This window comes from Nyctibius grandis, chromosome 4 (genome assembly GCF_013368605.1).
Source record: "Nyctibius grandis isolate bNycGra1 chromosome 4, bNycGra1.pri, whole genome shotgun sequence".
Taxonomy (NCBI): domain Eukaryota; kingdom Metazoa; phylum Chordata; class Aves; order Nyctibiiformes; family Nyctibiidae; genus Nyctibius; species Nyctibius grandis.
The window spans coordinates 70,982,207-70,997,949 of record NC_090661.1 but is presented as its reverse complement, the minus strand read 5'-3'; the positions used below and the strand labels follow the sequence as shown (position 1 = coordinate 70,997,949).

The following is a 15,743-nucleotide window of genomic DNA, read 5'->3' as shown; positions in this document are numbered from 1 at the left end:
TAAGTACCGTTTAACCTAATTTTTCATTTAGGTATAACACCAGAATGGTAGGGAAAAGAAAATATATTTAACATAAACAAGTATTTTAATATTTTAATAATTAATTTAATAATTTAATATTTTAATAATTGACAGCACATGTCAAAGTCAACAAATCACAGAGCTTGGGCAATGCAATGTAGTGCATGTTTTCATTTCATGTTATCGGTTTCTTAATTTAGCAACCAGCGGATTTTTGACTGCATTTAAAGAGGAAATCAGCAAATCAATACTAAATTTTCTGTAGAAAGAAGCATTATAAAATTACTCAAGTTACCACAGAAACAAATTTAAGCAAACTGGTACCACAAATCAAGTAATTAGGCAGAAATAAGAATTAATATCTTCAAAAATTATTGATTTATGATACTCTGTCAAGTTTGGGACATAAATATTTATTATCTTGCAGCTCCTATTCCTTCAACACTTAGATTAATTTTATTCAGGTCTTTCTAATAACAGGCAACTCAGCTAAGTCCAAGGAGCGGACAGTAAGACAGTGCTGTTACATTTGCCTCTCCCCTGAGAAGCAGAGAACAGACTTTATGTCAAATTATTCCATGCGCAGGGAACGCTGCAGTACTGGCTACATACAGCCTCACCACGGATTACAGGATTAGACTCCTGTGTGTAGAATTTACATTAAACTGCCATCAAGTAGACAGGGGCAGTGTCTTTAGGTTCACTCTAGAGTACACCAAGAAACATACTGCGCTATGGATTTGCCTTGTTACTGAGTTATTCCCACCAAGAAGCACATTTGCCTAAACACTAGGAGCAGAGAGAGAACTTTGCAGGTTTAAATCCTTATGCTCCTTTAGCTGGACATCAGCAACGACCATTTCTTCACTAACGCACCGCACGAAGGGTCGGTGTATTCACTGCAGGACTCTAATCCGATAAGGAGCCGAGACTCGAGCCAAATCTCAGCAAAAAGAGAAAGAAGAAATAATACGTCTTCCTCTTTTTTTTCCCCTTCCTCTGCACAGAACATTACCAAACTGGCCTTTAGTGTAAGCTCAGCTCACAGAAATAATTCTTGAAAGCCCACTGGCGGCAAGTCTGCTTCCTTCTCCTTTCAGGTTGAAAAGGAAACTTTCTGTGAGTTTACTGTAATGGAGTGTTTGTGTGTATCAGAAACAGCCTGACCTCTCCAGCCACAAGATGAAATACCAGCAGCCCACTCCGTCACTAGTTCACTATTAGGAAATTACATGGGAGGAAAGACACAACACAAAATTAAAAGGAAAAAAAAAAAAAGAAAAAAGACATCAACAGTGGTGGGAGTGAATGAACAAGCTTAATAACCAAGCCACTGAAAAGGAAAATACCCTCTGGCCAATTGATAATAAAAGGTTACTTGAGGCAAAGGGTTCGATCCTCAGCAGCATAAAGTGGCCCAGCTTCACCAGCCTCAGCAAGGCGATAGTGATTCGTAGCAGCTGCAAAAAGCCCCAGGAGACAGAAAAACCCAGCTATAAAAATGGAATTGGAGGCCCACATTTTGAGAAGCTTCCACTCGCTTTTAGCACCAGACTGAGGTACAGAGGTGACTCTGAGGGTTTGTTTCTGCGGGGGAGTTCCTGTGAAGTAAGCTGAAGTGTGAATTTACACTGCATTTACTGCTGGGTCTTTTAAGTAGGCTGTAAATTCATACCCTAGCCTATTTTGCAGGGATTTCCCCAAGTAGATAAGACCTAAATTGGTCTCCCTAATCATGGAGGCAGACAAAATAAATAGATATTTTCAAAACTGCAGACCCACACAGGAATCTCTCTATGGCTTGCAGGGGCAAGTGGGTACTGGATAGTATATATTGTTTTGTATTCCTGCAAGTGCATGGTGCCCTTCTTTCCTCCATTGACTCCCAAAGCCCCCTCCAATCATCTCTCTCAGCATCCCTCCACTTCAAGAAACACCTTCAGAACCACTGGCCCTGTCCCAGCTTCATGCCAGGTTTCCATACCTTGGCCCTTGGCTCTTCCCTTCCCCATTCCAGTTCCACATTTGGAGGTCCATGTTCTCCTTACCGACTTTCCCCTGACCCTCAGGGGGAGCAGTAAAACTGTCCTGGTGCAAAGGTGTCTCCTCCTATCAGTTCCTTGCCTCTGAACCAACCTAACCATGTCCTGTCCATTCATGCCTCACCCATTCCCTAAAGCGCTGGATCCTTGGGTTAATGGATGCCCTTTGAAATCTCCTTCAGAAACATAAGGCTAACTCTATGCAGACAAATGCCAAGAAGCTGGGCAAGATTACTCACACGTTCTTGGCTGAAAGATGCTTTTACATGCAGCCGAATGGGAGGCCAGAGGCATTCAGGAGGAGACAGAGGAAGCAGCTAGTATGGTCACAGCTTCATCAGGATCCTCAGGCTGGGCGGTTTGGTCTTTAGCAGGCCAGGGTGAGCCACACGAGGCCCGTGCCGTTTCCCTGGGAGCCGTAGTGAGGCTGTAATAGAGAAAAGCATTTACACTTTGGCTAATCCGGGACCTTGCACTGCTTTAACAGCTGCCTGTGCTGTTCTGCTGGGCTGGCTCAGGCACTCACTGCACCAGTGTCAACTGAGTCCCACCCATGGCCATACCACTCCAACACAGTGAGAACACCGCATCCTGAAGGATCCTTCTCAAGAAGTCAATGTAGTAATATCCCCTGTCACCTCATGCAAACATCAGGTTTCTCAAAAGCAGCCTGGAACAGTCTCCTTCAATGAAACCCCTGATTTTGCAAAGCATGAAAAAGAAAGTCAGTTAACACTTACGAGTTTGAGCCCTAAGATCAGTGAGGGAAGCAAAAAGGCATAAAACACCTTTTGATATGAGCAGAAGGAACCAGCCACAGGGAACAGTCATCACATACACTACAGTATTCCTTACCGTCTGTATCTGCTGGAGCAGGTAACAGTGGGCTGAAGAACAGGAACCACTTGCTAACAGGTACAAGACTGAAAAAGCTGTCTGAGAGATGCAGGTCACAGAGCAGTGACCCTTCCAGCACTTGTCAAAGTAAAAGTTTTGTCTTTGATGCGTATGAAGATTCTGCACAAAAAGCATCTCTGAGCACAGAAACAGATCGGCACCCTTTAAGAGATAAAGGCTATGGTGCAGACTGTTTCCTCCATTCCATTACCTCAAGCTTTCTTTGTGCCCCTTTTCTCTGTACCATCCGCAAACATTTGTGCAATTGAGTTCTACCAGCAAATGCACTTAAAGAAAGCCAGCATCTGAGCATCACAGAACAGTCTTCAGGGAAACTGACATTTGTATTAGCTATGGAGTGCTTATTTTGGAAGTGTCTGTGCTTTCACCCAAACAGAAAGTACCAACAATAAAATAAGAGCACCCAAACCCCACCAAGCCAACACCATGATTAACGATAGCTCACAAAACAGTTTCACATCAATCCACGGAGTTAAAAAAGTAATAGAAATTTTGAAAGGTACATAAATACCAGAAAACAGCAAGTGCATCATCAACATGATACCAGCAGAAGAGAAGGTTGGATACTCTGGAAAAATTCTTCTGTGTGAATTATTCACTTAGCTGAAATAATTTCTCTTTCCTTTTCATCTTGCCCTGTTCAGGAAGAAATCCATATACTCGAATATGGGATACCATATAGTATCCTCCACACATGGTACAGCACTTGCTTCCCACTCCAGGACAAGACATTCAAACAGGGCAAATCACACCAGAAAATGGAGTGCAAAAAGGTGGTGGTCTTTTACATTCTGAAATGTGAAAATCTGGTTTCAGAGATGATTATGGATGTTACGGTGATCTTGTATCACTGACTTCAGCAATGCGATCTATCATCAATGATTCCAAAGCCACAGCAGCAAGGACGCTTACCTGCTCCGCTATGGGCTCCATGTGCAATATGTGCACTATGACCAGACTCAATCTCCTGCATGGCCAAGATGACGCAGTATTACTGCCATGAGGAGGTGGCCAGAGAGCCACTCTTTGAGTCACAACGCACGCAGCAATGGCTGCACCAGCTCCCTCCTGATTGCTCTGCTCAAAGGTTATGCTAGAAAGTAAAAAAACACCCTACGTGATCATGTTATGAAACCTTGTCTCAATGCACACATGCAAAACAAGGCTGAACTTCCACTGCAACGACAGACAACCTCAGCTCAGACACTCTGCAGTTTCTGAACACTTGGTGACCTAAATATTTGTTAATCAACTGTAATGTTATTAGCGTACCCATACATCTATGTCTTGCTTTTTCGATGCCCTGTGTCATTTAAAAAGTACTGGTATTTGCAAAGAAGGATGGCCCCACGCAACTAGCTTACCTCAGCCCACAGCCTCAGGCAACCCATGCAGAATCTAAGACAGGACAACAAATTACTGGAGCTCAGGGAGAAAATGATGGAGGTATAGGAGAGTAGTGTAAAAAAGAAAGCAGTCAATGGGGGTCACTGCACAAAGGGGACTCTAATAAACCTGTACATACCAATATTTCTCTCTGCTTAACAACAAGAAGACACAGGGTGTGAAGGGAGTAATGCTGTGTTTTCACAGAGGTAAACTGAATAGGTTTCCATCTTAGGTCTTAAACCTATTACAGCAATATTTTGTTTACACATATGATGTATCATTTGGGATAATAAATAATTTTCCTAAAATAATTTCCCTAAAAAAGGCACCCCAGAAAACTCAGTCATCAAAAAACATCCAGCCAGGCAAAGGAATAAGGCCCTTCACATTAATTTAACAACCTACTATCCCTGAAATAATTGTCAATACTAATCTATTTATCTAGCAACTAAACAAATGTATATGAGTTTCCTATGCAATAATACACTGATTAAACCTTAGAACGTTTCAGGCAGGGCATATTTCTCAAATAAAAATCAGACCTTATTAAACCTCAAAGGAAATTCCACATAAACACAAGCATCAAAAAGCCAGGAGCATGCAAAAATTCGGTCTTAGTTTTAGCCAAAATTCAGTGATTCCTTTTCAATTGCTTCAGTTGCAACTTTTTCAGAAGCAGAGAGAACCGTCCTTTGAGAGCTAAGCAGTAAAAAGAGCACGGCTCTCCTTCTTAAACCATCACGTAGCAGGGAGGCTTTCATGCCCTGCTAAATGTAAAATATTTTAGAAAAACAAAACCAGGAAACAAATTGGGATTTGGTCAAGAGTTCACGCTGGCTGAATCACTGTGGTGTGGAAACCACCAGCTCTAAAAATGGGAAGTCCAGAGCCATTCATTCCCTCAAAGAAAGACAAAAAGAAAAACAAACAAAAAAAAGGTACCGAAGGCCGATTTGACTTGCTGGTAAGCTCCCCCAACGTCTGAAACACAGGGAACGCTACCTGTAGAGAGGTGCCTTGACCTTTTTCCTCCTCATCTCTCTCTAAGCACAGCCAGGAATTCGATCTGCATCAGTTTTTCATTTTGGGTGCAGTGAGAATTGTTTAAATGTCACTCCCTGACTCAACATGCAGAAATGCTGTAGGGTCATGGCACTGCTTCTTCCCTCCACATCCTGCACCTATTGCCCTCTTCTGCCTTTCCCCAGGAAAAAAAAAAAAATTCTACATATTTTACAGATTGAACATGGCCAGTTTCTAAGTAGAGATTCGTTCAGACTTCTCTGGATTGCCTTTTGTTATCCGAGACCTTCAAGGAAATATTGCTCAGAAGCAATTAAGGCCAACTGTTCTTGGACAAAGACACACAACAATCAGCGTATTTAGCAAGGCAACACAGTCATTTTGAAAGAGGCCTGGGAAACCCTAGCATTGTTAAAATTTATCTTCACAACTGCTAACAAAATCTAGTAAAGATGTTTGTGTTCTGCTCATGCGTTTCATCGTCTTTCATAAGCCAAAATCTTATTAGCAAATCATTTTAGCGAAGTTCAAAAGCCAAACTGTTGTGTACGCCCATTGCTTGTAGCAAGGATAACAGCTCCTGACAATAACCTATGGTCCATACATTTTTTTGCTTTCCTTGTTTTCAAAGTATCGGCATACACAAACTTGCTATACTTCGGTACTAAACACAGTTGTCTCAGCTAATCATCATGTTACCAGGCATAATCCTGTCACTACAGCTAAGAATCCTGTCAGCTTTCTGGTAACGTTCAGACCCACCTGAGGGCTGTTTCTGCGGCAGCCTTTTTGGCTGTGCTGGACGGGATGACCAAGAGCTGCAGCAAGAAGGGAACGTAACGGTGCTGCAGAGCAAGAGGAGAGCCAGTCCAGTGGCTAAACATCGCACGCTGAGGAAACCCACGATCAGTTCTGCAACGTATTTCCTTACATAGACTTATCTACATCATTTATTCTCTCTGCACCTCCACTCCGTAAAACGGCACTTTTATATAACAGGCTCCGTGAGAATAAATACAGTATGAAGTGGCACGCTGACAAGGAACGTGGAAATACCTCTGCATCTGTGAGAACTCCCCATCGCCAACCAGTCATTTTTAACACTCAAAAATGAATTCTTCCAGAGAATGTTACAGTGGAAGTGGCTCACAAAAGACTGAAGAATCAACACTGTTTCCTGAACTGAATTCAGTTTTGTGAGTTTAAGTTGAAAAGGGTTCATTTACCATAGTGATTCCGTTTGGAAAGCAGTCTTTGGAAATTATAAGCAACTTTCTACAGAGCAAACCGCCAGCTAGCAGCAACATTATTCCATAGCACTGGTCACCGTGACCAAGGAAGCCTTTCAACACAGCAAAGCATGTTCCAGAAGATCTATAAAAACTGCACATCGAAAACCTAGAGCTCTTGTGCATTGGTTTTGCACACTTCTTACTGGAGCTGGCTTTACAAAGTGCTTCCAGCCCCATCAAAATTTCACAGGCAATACATCAGGAGGGAATCCATCCTGAAATACTGAATCACAGTAACCTTAAGACAGGCATCAACTTTCCCGAAGAGTTCGTTACCCTGGGGAGAATGCAGACACTGCAAAGCTTTAGCTAACTTCACCGTCACCTTGCATATGTCTAAAAGGCATTTTTATCCCTTCTGGAGTGACCTTACTCCTTGGATAATACTGTTTCATTGGACAAAACCATCACATAATCCTCCTTCCAAGATGTATGTTAAGGGGGCTGCATCTTTTTTAACACACCTACACGGCCTTGCATCAATCCTTCTCCCTTTCTCTTTCCTGGAGGGCTCACCCTGCACTACAGCTCCTGGTGACCTCTTCAGCTGCTGTGCTCCCGGGCTTTCCCTGCTCTCAGCTCCACATGCTGCCAGCATCTCTAACACGAACCAGTGCACTCTGAGTACTCCCTCCGCCCTGTCCCACATCACCACTCCCACCCTCGAGTTTCACAGGGTGCATCTACCTTAGCGTTTACGCTTGGAGCAGCGGCGCGCTGTTGAAGCCAGCCCCTCGATCGCCCCACTTACCGTGCTTTGCTGTGCACCACGGACCAGTTCCCGAGCGCAGACCAGATTCCTTTTGGACGAAACGGAGCTGGAAGAGGTACCCCGGCAGCACAGGCAAAGCCACTGCACACAGCATGTGGTCCAGGGGACCTCACTAGAGCTCCAGGCCCACTCCTAGTTGCTGCTATAGTTGCTTATGAAGAAACTGCCTTGGAGTATCAGACATTCATCCTCCTTCAGGGAAACTTAACAAACCCTTTCTACTCTGTACAACCACCCAAAACTCACATTGCTCCTCTCCAACCCCCCAAAAAGCAGCTTGATGTCTGTCTTTTCAGATGTTTACCCAACCAGCACCTCCAGTGGGTCACAACATTTGAACTGTTGCCATTTTGGACTAGGTTTTGTTAAAATTGTCTGTCATCATTTAGGTCCTTGCTCACCTCCTAGTATTGCCACTCACCCCTTCCCTTTCACCTATTTCTACTCTTCTTTCTTTTGGACACTCTTGTTCTGTTTTACAATTTTAGTTACAAATAAAGCTCGAGCTCTTCACTAACACCAAATTAATCTGAAATAACTCCTTTGTCTTCTGTGATTTCTTTGATTTTCTGTGACTGAACTTCTGTGCAAGTTCTACCAGTGCAATCTGGAACTTCACGCTATCTATAAAGAAATCACCTCCTCTTATTTCTCGGTTAGCTGCAGCACGGTCTTTTTCTTTGTGGGCCAACCCAGAACCCGCGGAACTGAATGGAAGGACCTCAGCTGACTGCAACAGGCAGGCCCCTAAATTCACTTAATGAAGTCATTCAAACAGCTGGTACTATTTCTGTTAAATTTCATGGCTATATGACATTCAGAGATAACCACGTATGTTCCGTGTCTTTTGCAAATACATTTTTCCTGTTATATAATCTGAAAAAAATACTGGGTTTGTTCTAATGTAATTGTAAGAATCAAATTTATATACAAGACCTTTAGAAAACAGAGACCCACCTCTAAATGCAAAGAACAAACATTTGCATTACCTATTTATATTAAAATATGCAGAAATCTCCGAAGTATTCAGTCAACTTATAAATTTTTATAACTTCTTCAAATTGTTAACATTTTTTTAACACACAGCATTATTTCAGCTTTGTGGAAGGCTCAATAACAATCTTTCTGGTCTGGAAAAAAGGAAAGAGCATTATAATAAAGAATGCAGAATAAATAAAAACAAAACAGTACAAGCCGTACATCCACGCATACAAAGACAACTTTCATGGTGAGCTATAAGCAATTATAATAACACAATGTGCTGCATGTTGATTTCACCAGTGAAAAGAATTTCTCCAGTTATTGAAGACTTTCCTGGCAGAATTTCAGAAAAGAAAATTCTGACATTCTCCCAATCTGACTTCTGTGCAATGCAAGTCATGCACATTTTAAACACTGATGAATAATACTGCCTTTCTTCTGCGAACTGTTAACAGCTGTAGAAACTATTATAGCCTGCTTAAAATCATGTCTCTGTAGTCAATACTCTCCAGACACTTAGCAATACTAAAGCTATTCCTGGGGCTAAACTAGAATTGCTATGTGAGTACAAAGTTTGACTTATGTTGAAATGAAACAACAAACATCTGATCTTTCCTTTTTTAAATAGCCATTCATATAAACACGAGTATCAGCTGCATAACTAGAAAGTGATGTACCAAATTTACAGAAATTAGACAAAGGAAGACCACCCACAGTTACCTTCAAGAAGAAAAGATTTGTCAGAGGTTGAAAGATTGCTGGTGAAGATACTTTGCCCAGTTGTGGCTGCCCTAATGTCCTCATGGTGAGGCTGTGGTTTATGAGAGTGATGTTTCATTAATGTAATTTTTCAAGTCTTCTGAAAGACACAAAATTGATCAGCAGCCCAGTATCACATCTTGGCGATGCTCGTCATCAGCTGCTCTCAGACTGATCACAGGCACAGTGGACAGCCTAATAAAATCGTCCAGATGCATCCAAGAGGACGCCAAGGTCTCTGTGCTAATGTTATTCTTTCGCATCCCAAAGCACAGGTGGAGCATGAGAAATGCTCAGTTGTGGTTCCTCTGACATTTTTGAAACCATGACTGGGAAGAGAGAGGAAAAAGACACAAGTGGAACAAGATAAAACCTCAAAATACATATAAAATTTCAGATACATTCTACGGATTCACGTACATTACTAAGATTGGCTGAAAATCCGGTTTTGATTCCCCACTCCAACAAACTGCCATCAACGTTCCTTTATTTTTTAATACATCTTCACCTTTCAAGAAATGAAAACACATAAGTAAATACAATCAGATTTGTGGAGGGTTTGTGATCTTTGACAAAAATAGCAATCAATTTGACCTGTAACAATAATAAAGTGAGGCTTAAGCTAACTTGAAATAAGACACTCTTCCTCCAGAAGAACACCATAAATTGGTCAGGAACATTTTAACAACCTCAAATTAATGTTCCTTCTTCTTGTAGATTAATTTTAAATCTTTAGCTGTTAAAGTAGTTAGAAAGGTGAAAGACAAGCTAATTGTTCAGCTTGTTACTAGCTCTTCTTCAGTCAGTAAACCACCTTTCTTAAAGCATCACATTTGCATCTCCTAATCAGAGCTCTCCAGGGAAGTTTCAGCACGCACTCCATGCTGCACAGGGACGCCTCCACCTTCTCCAGCAGACACGCAAGCACCCCATCAGCCTGTCTGCCCTTCAGCTGCCCCAGATGCCATCACATAGAGCTCTCCACACACAGTCCCAGTGCTGGGCTGGGGAAAATGCTGCCTATGGCAAACTCAGTGTTGCTTTCCAAAAAGCCGCTTTGTTAGTTCCACGAGCTAACCTTCACTCTGGGGACAGTCTTTACTAAAAATGCACGTGACCGGTGCAGCTGTCCAAGGATAGGAACCCACTCTCACCAAAACCTGCATTGCCCACCACAGTTGTAATGGGACTGCACAAGCCCAAGGACTCCAGAGGCAAAACAAAGCTTGAAATTCCAAATGCAGACATAACACACAGCAGAATCGCTGTAATTCTCTTTACTTTCAGGTCAAACTCAAGTTCTTGTGCTGGGCTTGAGGCCACTGTTGTTTTGGGGAAAACTCCCTTTGACTCTGCTCAAGACCCCAGTTCGCATTTACACAGTCCTAGCCCAGCCTGCTCCCAACCCCTCTGCTTCTCTTCCTCCCTACTCACTCTCCCGCTACCTCTACTTTTCTTATCCCTTTTGTTCTTTCGTGCCTCCTTTTCTTCTCTGTGCATTGAGCCTTATCCCATGCTGCCCTCTGGGCTAAAATCTCTCTCCCTGGGGGGGCTTTGGATGCTCTATTTCCATAAACCTGGGGTAACACTCAGATTCAATGGGAGTAAAGCTGACCCATGTCATTGGGTCTCTCTTGCCAAGTATCCCCTGTCCTTCCTCCTGCCTCTGAACAATCTCATCTTTATTTAGCATCTGTAACTTCACTCCCTTCTTCTCCTTAGCTGTTGGCCTACATTTCGTATTTGCTAGTTTTGCCTTACTTAGACTGAGAACTCCTGCAGGCAGAGTACAAAGTTGTTGGATTTTTCCTTCCTTTGTCTATAAAATGGTGTGCTATTTAAATGTTTTCCCATAACAACAGAGATGATCAGTTTACAAGACTACAGCATATGGAAGGAGAAGGTGTGCACAGAAGGGGGAAGAGGACCCACTACTTTCTAAAATTTTAATAGGAACCTAAGAAATAACTTTTTTTTTTCCAAAACCACTGACCATATACAATGCAAAAACATATTGTTTAGAAAAAAGAGCATAAAAAAGGCACCAAGGTTACGAGTAGCCATCGTATCCTTTGGTCTGGGAATTTCAGCTGGGCTCCGATTCTTAGTTCAGCACGGTCACAAGGCAACGCTCCAACTGCAACCCTCTGGGGACTGCAAATGAAAAAAAGTTACGTTCAAATCAACCGATTTCCCAGATCGTGCATTTGAGATCAGGGCAGCAGGGAACCAAACAGCCTTACAAAACTTACAACGTTAAGTACAAATCGTACAACTAGGAAATCCTTGCAGGTATTCTCTTAGCAGCTTGATTTGCAAAACTCAATGGTCAGTAGTTCCATTGAACAGAGTAAGAAAAATCAGGCTCTGGGTTACAAGGGCAGATAAGTTACAATGGGAGGCTGACAGTGGACCACATGGAAAATGAAGCAGCTTGGGCTGCAGACAAGCCTAGAGAGAGGGTGAAGCAACGGTTATTTTGAGAATCCCTGTTGGGCACAAACCATCATTCTGCCACGGAGCGCTAATAACATACATGGAACACACAAACAGCTGCAACACGGGCAGAAAAAGTCAAATAACCTTTCAATATAAAAAAAAAAACACGTTTAAAGTGATCCCATCCACCACAAAAGAGAAATGAAACAGGAAATTCTCCAGCATGTGGGCACACTGTGGATGTGAGAACAGAGCTTCCAAGCAGTGGGGTCAGGAAGATCTCATCCTTGGCACTAATTCTGGAATGAGGAATCTTTTAGACAGATTACCTCCTTACCTGCCTACGTGCAGAAAAGCCACTGATAACTGAGAAACTCTTCTGTGGTGCTTTTCTATTACAATAATTATAGGTCAGCTGCTCAGAACTGAATGGTACCTGGTGTCATTCTCCCAACACACATAACTGTCCATCCAGACACTTACACTGAGCCTCTCATAGTGGGGAGGGACTATGAATATGAACACACGGGGCCCACAATACCACCAACACTTCCCACTTTGGCTGGCACCGCTGTGTCGGCGTGGTCTGGGCAGGTGCTGTCACTTCTGACAAGCCTGTCGGGTAACAGTGACCTGTCAGGCGCTGCCCATACGCGGGCCGTGGCCTGCACCGCACGCTGGCCTCCTCCAAAGAAATTTCATGATAAAATGCTACCGAACATGTCACAAATACCAGCTGGCAACGTGCAATGTATCATGGAGAAAGGGAAAGGCGTAGCGGCCAAGACGAAACGACAGGGAAATACCCTGCGAGGGCAGCAGAGGGCTGGTGGGAGCACATGCTGTGCTTGGTCAGAGAAACGGGTGGGATCTTTGTGACGGAGGGACACCTGGCCCATCAAACGGGGTGACGGGCAAAGGCGCCTCTACGCTTCCCGTGCAACCCCCCGACCCTGCAGTTGCCAGAAGTTGTCACAAAGACGACTTTAAAGCAGCCTCAGGCTTTGCCAAGGATAAACCGCAAGTGCCTTTACCCTCACAGGATCATACTCACACCACACGCAACTCCTCCCTCCCCAGGAAAAGGCCCCATGCCAATGCACAACAAGGTGCACGTCAAAGGCCTCTGCCATCGCCTTGCTACAACCACACAGCCTGCCGGCTGTCCTCCCCACGGACAAGGGAATCCCAAGGGACCTGCTCGCTCCTGCTCCCTGCCTTCCTTACACCACTTGAGGTGCAAAGCTGACGGAGATGAACAACCAATCACACTCCCTGGGCAGGCAATAAAACGTCGGAGGCTCTCAGCTAGCAGAGGCCTTGCACACCCAGCCATGACAGCTCAGCGTGCTGCTGCTCCCCTGCAAGAGGTTACCAGACCCACAGCGGAGCTGTAAGCTTTCAGCTAAGTCATCAGACTACCCACCGTAGCCTGTGAGACACACACGTACGCTCCCCCTCCCCGTCCTGCTGCGAGCACGCTCTCCGCTGCCGGCGAGGGGAGCGACGGGATGGGTGGGAACACCCTCAGCTACACAAACGGATCTGCGAGAGCTCTCCTGCAGCACGCTGGAGCTTGGGTTCGGTACGTTACACAACGAGATAATCCCAGCATTGTCTCTTTAACAAAAAGTAAAAGGTCTCTGAAATTAAGATTTTTTTGCTTTTGGAAATTATATTAAGACCAGCGCAGACACTGGTAGCAAAGAAGTGATTCATGAACACCAACAACGTGACTCACCAGCCCCTCGCTAGGAAGTGATATCAGCACACCACATCTCCATCAGAATGGCAGAAGAGAAGCATTGTTTCGCAGGACAGGAAAGTGCTGTGTTCTCCGAAAGAAAAGCATTAAATGTGCAGGTGTGTATGACAAACCGGGGGGGGCAATTTGTCGGTGCTCTGGCAGTGAGCCAGGCGCCCCGCACGGTGACGATCAGGTGCTTGTAAGCACTGCTGAAGAATGCCTGAACATTTCCAAGCTGGTCTGGGATAAATTGCAAGCTCTGGGTACATTGTACAACTACCCCACAGCCCAACCAGACTCTTCCCTACCTGATCCATCCCTCCTCACTCCATCCCTCCAGACACAAGCAGTAAAATCCTTCCTTGCACACATAGTGAGTGTGCTCTTGTGTTCTCTTACCTCAGTCCCACTCTCTCTGACCCACAAAACTGGAAAACAGTTTTTTTCAGTTCTTAAAACTGCACCTCGTGTTGGACACGACCATGCTCTCTGCAGTTATTCTGGGCAGTATCAGCTTGCCAGCACCTCAGAGCCCTGAGCGTGCTGTGCTCTGCCGTGCCTGCTCATTAGTGACCCACCCCTCGCAAAGCAGGCAGCGGTGGGCTTGCAGCTACATAACTATCAAACTGACGATGACAAGCTGACATCATCCAGACCAAGAGGATTTTCTTTCTGTCAGCCTTATTCCTTCTCCTCAGCCTGCCCTGTGTGCCAAGAGGTGAAAGTGCTACTCCTCCAGCTCACCTGAGAACGATGCTTCTTCCTCACCTACAACACTCCTCTCAAAAAACCCACCCGTACAGCACCTCACGTCAGCAGCCCTAAGCATCTGAAAGACAATAAAACCAGTGCTGTTCCCTCCCCAGCCTGCTGCCCAGCGGTGCCAGAGACGAGGGACACCTCGAATCCAGGCAACTGCCAGAGCAGAGAGTGGCGAATTTTTGAATTACTCCATTTCTCCAAAACTCCTTCAACTCTCTGCAGGAAGACCAGGTGGCCTACTGCTACGCAGGTCTGCTGGTCCACAGCACGCCAGAGGCTACTGTCAAATCCAGGCTTTCGGAGCAATCACAGAGCAGCAGGCACCTCCAAGCAGCACCAGAGAAGTCATCTGCAAGGGAGAACGAACCCTGTGCCGCGCAAAATGAAAGCATGTTGTAAGTGTTTATTCTGCCATTGCTCCTAAACCCCCAGGGTGCAAGAGAGACCGTATTCTTGATGTGATTCCTGTATATTAGACAGGATCACAGGGGAACTCAATCAGCAACACAAAAAGGAAATGCCCCTTCCTTTGGCCAAACACACAAAAAAAGCACCAGGGCTGGTTTTCCACTGGTGACACTTGCTTAACATCAATGTAACCCAGCCAATTTTCACAGTTACTCGTCATACACTTAAATAAGAAGAAAATCTAATTTTCCATTTGGCTTAGGGAAAAAGATACTGCTTTTGGAGTACACAAGCACAACTAACCTGTTAGCAAGCATTTTAGAGAAGATGTCACTTGGGTGAACATATTCCCTCCAGTGATTTCTACGGTCTAGATAAGCAGCAACTGTTGTACTCATCTCTTTAAAAATCACCACGTACCATCAGTTAATGAGTCCTGCATTACAGTGTTTCCATGCAAAGAGCCTCCTTGTTGTGCATACGTGCCACTTCCCTAAAGTCATGGAGGCACACCCCAGACAGAGCAGACAGGAATAGATCACAGATACCCGTTTTATCTCAGTTACCCAGAAAAGTGAATGGTTCAATTCTTCTGTGCAGTATAAAACCTCATGTACCACAGGAACAGAAGCTTAAAGGCCACATAATACTTTCACTTTGTGTCTGCATCTTCCAGTGATGTCAAGTGGATGCGAGCTTCTGATTCTCAGCCAGTGCCACTTCTGCCAGGAAGTATTTTCAAATGTACCCCATCAGCTCTGGGCTCACACCTATGTCTCAACAAAATCTGATATCTCTCCACACTGTCCACATTGTACTGTCACTCTTACGTGATAGAAGGGGAAAAAAAAAAAAAAAAAAGAGCTTGCATAAAATTTACTTTGTGAAATTCTGGAGGCTCTTTGAAAGGTAAAAGCATTTTAAAATCTTGGCCTCAGGGAAAACATTCTCTGTTTTCAGGAGTTTGAATGGGATGACCGCATTTCTAGGCATAAGGACAGCTGATAACCTGTGGTGAGTTTACCACAGCTTAAGAATTTAACAACACGAAGGTGGCTTAAGCCAACAGGTACCACTTCACCACAGGGCGTGAGAGCAGAGCTCCTGACGTTCAGCTCGTTCCTGAAGCGCAGCCAAGGAGTGACAGTGTGTTAAGCTACAGCAATGTGATTGCTTCTAATTGTCTCTTT

General features: G+C 44.2%; 1 long non-coding RNA gene across 7 annotated transcripts in view; it reads right to left on the bottom strand.

Annotated features, from left to right (window-relative positions):
* Nucleotides 1-15,743, bottom strand: part of LOC137663108 (uncharacterized) — a 57,092-nt gene that overhangs the window by 30,418 nt on the left and 10,931 nt on the right. For all 7 annotated transcript variants that reach the window (XR_011048122.1, XR_011048119.1, XR_011048117.1 and 4 more), the window contains 5 exons: nt 11,243-11,351; nt 9,618-9,705; nt 9,159-9,526; nt 8,447-8,587; nt 2,303-2,490 (listed from right to left, as the gene is read on the bottom strand). This is a non-coding gene — a long non-coding RNA (uncharacterized lncRNA). The remainder of the gene's footprint in view (nt 1-2,302; nt 2,491-8,446; nt 8,588-9,158; nt 9,527-9,617; nt 9,706-11,242; nt 11,352-15,743) is intronic.